The 6,655-nt window shown below is 39.2% G+C and overlaps 1 pseudogene; it reads right to left on the bottom strand.

The window, feature by feature from the left end:
- Positions 1-407: 407 nt before the first annotated feature.
- LOC103601768 lies at positions 408-1,278 on the bottom strand (annotated as a pseudogene).
- Between the last annotated feature and the right edge of the window lie 5,377 nt (positions 1,279-6,655).

Below are 6,655 nucleotides of genomic sequence, written 5' to 3'. Positions count from 1 at the left end.
ATTTTTGTTATTTGGGTCCCCCCTCCCCCTCCCCCTTCCCCTTCCTCCCTCCCTCCCTAGCTAATGGTTTGTCTATTTTGTTTATCTTCTCAAAAAACCAACTTTTTGTTTTATTGATCTTTTGTATCATTTTAGGGGTCTCTATATCATTTAATTCTGCTCTGATCTTAATTATTTCCATCTACTAACTTTGGGATTTGATTGTTTTTGTTTTTCTAGATTTTGAGGTGTAGCATTAGGTTGTTCGTTTGAAATCTTTCTATTTTTTTAATGTAAGCATTGATTGCAATAAACTTCCCTCTTAGCACTGCTTTTGCTGTATCCCACAGGATTTATTTTTTCAGAAACTGATGTTTATTTTCTGTCAACCTTATTTTCATTTTACTTAAGAGCTATGGAAGAACACCTTAAGACCACTCAGTGGTTGTTCCTACCCAGTCAGTGGCCTGAGGTGTGGGAACTGCAGACTAGTCTTCAACAGCAGGCTGAGCACTCCAGTCTTCAGTAGTGAACTGCTGAATAGGCACAGAGGGCACCTTTACACCTTCAGACCAGTCTGCAATCTCAGGTTGAGTAGCAGTAAACTCAGGAGCTGGAACAGTCCATTTACCCTGAAATCCTTCTTTGGTCATGGCTTTTTCAGGAGTGACCTGCTTTTCCTTTCCAGATCTCTGTAGAAGTAGAGATCAGGTGTGACCTCCTACAAGCGTTCATGGGAGATAGTGCCATGCATGTACAGAACTTCTTGGCCAGCATCCACCCCATCAGACCCGCTGAGTGAGCTCCCTTGTTGTTACATGGGATGGCAATGTCTACACAGTGCAGAGGAGAATCTGTGTTACACAGAGTGATGGTAGGCAGGCTAACATAAGAGGCCCCGGAGAAGTTGCTGGTCAGCCCTGGGGTGAGTAACCACCAGAAGACATGGCTCCCAGAAGGCTGCCAGTCTGGTTAGTGCAGGTTCCAGAAAGGAAGCAGCCAGCAACAGGAGTGGCTCCAGCCGCAGCAGCAAACTTCAGCACAGCCCACTGGCCAGTATTCCTGGAGGTTATGACACTGACATCAGCAGGGTTTTCAATGCAATGATGGCATGAGCTGCCAGCAGAATCTTCTCCTAGGTCCTCTTTAGATTTATGTTGTAGATACCATCACTTTTCCTTTTGCAGATATACTGTTGCATTTGGAAGTCAAGGTTGTGCCACCTAAGTGGGTCCATGCTGCAAGGAGTTTGAGGATATCCTCTTCCTTCATTTGCAGGATATCAAGGGCTCCAAACATTGTGAAAATTTCCCTTTAAGTTACAATGGTAATCCAGAACAATGCTGCATGGACCCCTCTCTGGGTAGTGTGGAAAAAGGCCACAGGTTTTGATATGATGTGTCTTTATTTTCATGGGTTTCAAGAGATTTTGTATTTCCCATTTAATTTCTTCTTGGATGCATAGTTCATTCAGGAGCATGTTGTTTAATTTCCATGTATTTGTATAGTGTCCTGAGTTTTGCTTGTTATTAATTTCTAATTTTAATCCATTGTGATCTGAAAAGATACTTGAGATTTTTTTTTTCCTTTTTGTCTTTTTTCGTGACTGGTAACGGGATCGCAACCCTCAGTGTCGCGCCCGCACCACGACCAGCAATGGGATCGCAACCCTCAGCGTCGCGCCCGCACCGTGCTCAACCAGTGAGCAGACCTGTCTCTATATGGGATCCGAACCCTCGGCGGGAGCACCGCCATGCTCCCAAGCGCCGCACTCTACCGAGTGCACCACCGGGCTGGCCCGATACTTGAGATAATTTTGATTTTTAAAAATTTGTTGAGGTTTGATTTGTTTTCTAACATGTGGTTTGTCCTGGAGGATGTTCCATGTGATGCTGAGAAGAATGTATATTCTGTAGTTGTTGGATTAAATGTTCTGTAGATATCTGCTGGATCCAGTTGGTCTAAAATGTAGTTTAAATCTGTGTTTCTCTGTTGATTTGTTGTCTGGATGATCTGTCCAGTGCTGAGAGAGGGGTGTTCAGGTCCCCTGCTGTTATCATATTGGGGTCTATCTCTTTCTTTAGGGCTCATAGGGTTGGCTTTATATATTTGTGTACTCTGGTTTTGGGTGCATATATATTTATGATTATTATGCCTTCTTGCTGGGTAGATCCCTTTATCATTATATAGTGGCCTTCTTTGTCTCTTTTTATGGTTTTTGGTTTAAAGTCTATTTTATCCAATATAAGAAGAGTTACTCCTGCTCATTTTTGGTTTCCATTTGTGTGGCATATCTTCTTCCATCCCTTCACTATTAGTCTGTATGTGTCTTTACAGGTGAGATGAGCCTCTTGAAGACAGCATATAGTTGGGTCTAGATTTTTAATCCATTCCGTCAGCCTGTGTCATTTGGGGAGTTTAATCTACTTACATTTAGGGTTGTTAATTGAGAGGTATTTGTTGGTTATTTGAGGTGGTAAGATTTAGTTTCTTTTATCTTTCTCATTTGCATTTGTGTTTTACCAGTGGGTTTTGTTCTTTCTCGTATATTCGTGGTAGGGATTATTGTCCTTTGGATTCCAGGTGCAGGACCCACTGGAGAATTTCTTGTGGGGATGGTCATGTGGTAGAGAACTCCCACAGTTTTTGTTTGTCTGGGAAATACCCTATTTCTCCCTCACTTCTGAAGGAGAGCCTTACTGGCAATAGTATCCTTGGCTGGCAGCTTTTCTTTTTAGTATTTTGGATATGTCATCCCATTTTCTTCTCACCTGTAGAGTTTCAATTGAGAATTCTGCTGTTAATCTGGTGGGAGCTCCCTTATAAGTGACTTGATGCTGTTCTCTTGTTGCTTTTAGGGTTCTCTCTTTGTCTTTGAGCTTTGCCAGTTTGACTATGATATGTCTTGGAGAGTATATTTTTCCATTCAATGTGTTTGGGGATCTTTGAGCTTCTTAGATCTGGAGGTCTGTGTCTCTCCCTATACCTGGGAAATTTGCCATTATTATTTTATTGAAGATCTTTTTCCATTCAATGTGTTTGGGGATCTTTGAGCTTCCTAGATCTGGAGGTCTGTGTCTCTCCCTATACCTGGGAAATTTGCCATTATTATTTTATTGAATAGATTTTCAGCATCTTTACTTTTGTTTTCCCCTTCTGGAGCACCCATGATTCCAATGTTTGTGTGCTTAATGTTGTCTACCAGCTCTCTTAAACTTTCTTCATTAAAAAATTTTTCCTTTTTTATCCACGTGTGTTATTTCATAAAGACCATCTTCAAGATCAGAAATTCTTTATTCTGCATATTCTAAACTGCTGCTTAAATTCTTGTTTCTGTTTTTTATTTTATTGAATGAATCCTTCAGTTCCAGGTGTTCTGCTACATTCTTTTTTAAGGTATTCATCTCTTTGTAAAATTCCTCCTTCATATCCTGGGTATTTTTTCTCATTTCAATGTGTTGTCTAAGTCCTCTTTTATCTCACTGAGTTTCCTTAAGATAGTTACTCTGAATTCCTTTTCAGTCATTTCAAGGGTTTCCCATTTTTTAGGGTCTGGTACTTGAGAATTACTATATTCCTTTGGTGGTGTCATATTTTCTTTATTTTTTAAAAAACATTTCTAGCATCTCTACATTGATTTCTGGCCATCTGATAGATCAGTTGCTGCTTCTGTTACTCTGGAGTGGACTTTGAGGAGATAGACTTCCTTTTCTTTTTCCATCCTGCTCTGGTGACTCTCCTTATGTCAATGCAGTTGACTGTGTGGCTGGCCACCTGCGTGGTGGCCATGGCTGCTACTGTGGTGGCAAGCCATCCTTGCAGCAGTAGAAGCTGAGGTGGTAGCTGTTGTGGACCACCTCCACAGAAGCAGTGCTGGGCCTCTGGGTCCTGGTGGGTGCCACTGCTTCTGTGGCAGTGAGGGGAACCTGCTCAGAGCTTCTTCCACCTGGCCCTCTCAGTTGTGGTGTTGCTCACTCCTGATATCTGTGCCTCAGCCTCATTCTTGATAGGTGTTTTTTGCAGTTACAAAATTCTAGGTAGGTATCATTTCCCCCCAGTACTTTGAAAACTCTTTGTAGCTGTTGAGATGTCTGGTAAATTAGTCTCCCTTCCTCTCCCCCTCCCTCTCCTTTTAATGATTCTGCTTTTAAGTGCTTCTAGCTGATTTTAGGATCTTCCCTTTGTCTTTGGTCTGTAACTTAACTATGTTGTATCTAGATGTGGAGTTATATTTTTATTTTCTTGCATTCATTGTGTTTCCTGAATCTTAAAATTTATCTTTTCTCCACTCTGAAAAATCGAAACCATTTTCTCTTCAAATATTGCCTCTCCTCCATTCTTTCTCTTAGCTCCCTCTGAATTCTAGTTGGATGCTTGCTGGTACTTCCAACTCCATATTTCATTCTTGTAATGTCATATTCTCCAACTTCTAACCTAGATGCACGTTGACATATTTAAGGGTAAATTGTGATAGTATTTGCAGCGTACTTGCAGATGGTTCAGAAAAAATATACACATATACATTTATATTTATATATAGCATTTTTTTAACTTGGTGCTATTCTTTCAACTATTTGTTATTGTAAAAATTTTCATAATAAGTTAAAAATATAAAGAATAAGGATGAAATAAAAATGTTCTCCAAGAAAAAGAGTTTGTGCACTGTAATTCCTCATTAAAGGAATGTCTAACAAATTACATCTAGTATCTAAAGAAGAGTCCCAAAAAGTACAGATCTGCCTTTCAGTTTACAAATACTCTCTTCCTCTGACTTTATTATGCTCCTTAATGTTTCCACAGGATTTTCAAATCTAAATTATTATATTTCTTATTCTCAGAAATTCTACTTTTTTCAAATCTGCTTGATTTTTAATCATCTCTTCCTTTACTCATCTTTTTTACTTCTTTAAACAATTTCACATACCTATTTATATTACTATATCTGATAATTCTGATGTCTGAAATCCTTATAGATATGGTGTCATAGTTTTTTTTTCTTTCTGCTTTCTCTTATGTAAGATGATTTTTTTTTTCCTTAGATTTTATGTTTTTTGTCTGAGAGCTTGTGCTTTTTGGAATTCATTTTGTAGTTTCTCTGAGACCTGGGATAAGGTTGCATTTCTCTGGGGAGGATTGTTTCTTCCAGGGACCTGGAGTTACTACAGAACCAGGTCCATGTTAAATAGAATTCTGCTTTAGAAGTTTTGGGCCACAAATGGATCACATGGCTTCTGTGTGTGGGCTAGTTTATGGAACAAGAGCTCAGGAGAGGCATTTTTTTTTTTTAACTGTGTACCTAGAACCTAGACTTAGTGAGTAATTGTCACAGTCCTCCCTGGCAGTGACTCTCACTTTGCTGCTTTACCTCTACTCACTCTTCAATTCCCTTTTCAGTCACTACCATGAGATTTCTTTCTTTCTTGATTAATCACCCATTCATTTGAAAGTGTCTGTGTATGAGATTTACAGAATTGATACCTAATTTGCAATCAGAATTTTTAAATCTGTCATATTGTCAGAGATAATAGTGCTCTAAAAGTTATTTTATACTAGGTCCTTAGACTTGTATTACAGTATATTCTTAGAGGGAGCATAATTAGAATTCTTTTGTGACTGTATTTCTTTTAATGCAGTGCTGCTCTGGATTGAGCCTTCTGTATCCTAACTTCACCTGTGGATTAGAGCCCAGTACATGTGCTGTGTTCTGACCATTGTTGCACTTGGCTTATCCCCTAATTAGAAACAAGCTTCCGAGGACTCAAGATGCATCTTATTCATGACTATATTATATTACCAGTGGTGTGCTGGTCAACTGGCTCCGTGAAAGTAAAAAGCCTTGATTTGTAGTGTTCGCCAATTTCTGCCACATAAATACTCTGACCGTGGCCAATTTCAAGCTACCGATGGTCTAACAACCAGCTTGAAAACTGGAATTTCAAGACTCAGCTCTTGAAGGTTGATAGAGCTGGTCCAGCTCACGACTACCACAGTTCCTAACATGGCATGTAACAGACAGGAAGCTCAAGAAGTACTTGTTGAATTGAAGTACAAAATGACTTCAGTACCTTATGCAGTGCTAAGAATAGTCAGCAACTCTTCCCTCTATTCAGATTTTTCAATAATGCCGACTCAAGTGAAATTGCCTCTTTGTATCTCCAGTCCTTCTATTATCTTTCCAGTTTAGGCAAGAAAATGACTAAATGCCTGTTTTTAACATCTTCTGTCAATTTCCTATAAGGCTGCAAAATACAATTATTAGAAGTGATATGATAGGTTCAATGTGGCATTGAAAGCAAAGTTTGTTGTAAGCTTCAATGTACTTAGTGCCTCTCTAGGTAATAAAGCAAAGAAGAGTTGCTGCAAAGCAAAGAGCAAATTTTCTGTTTGCAAAAATGGAAGAAAATAAAAACCCCTGATCAGAGTGATTTCTTCCCATGAATGAGATATTTGGTTTTATGAATATAATAAGTACAGGATTCCTGATTGATTGAATTGGCTCAGTTAAATCCACTGTTGGGTAACAGTATCCCATACAGTCTTAAAGTGTACAAGTTTAGAGAAGGCAGAGCTACTTCCAGATTTAGTTGTCATAATGAGCTTCACAAAAGAGAACATTTGAGTAGAGCCTCGAAAGATGTAAAAGATTTAGCCATGCCAACTTGGGAATAGTTTCAAG

This window comes from Galeopterus variegatus, unplaced genomic scaffold, assembly GCF_000696425.1.
Source record: "Galeopterus variegatus unplaced genomic scaffold, G_variegatus-3.0.2 Scaffold3866, whole genome shotgun sequence".
NCBI lineage: Eukaryota > Metazoa > Chordata > Mammalia > Dermoptera > Cynocephalidae > Galeopterus > Galeopterus variegatus.
This window is presented reverse-complemented; position numbering and strand designations above follow the sequence as displayed.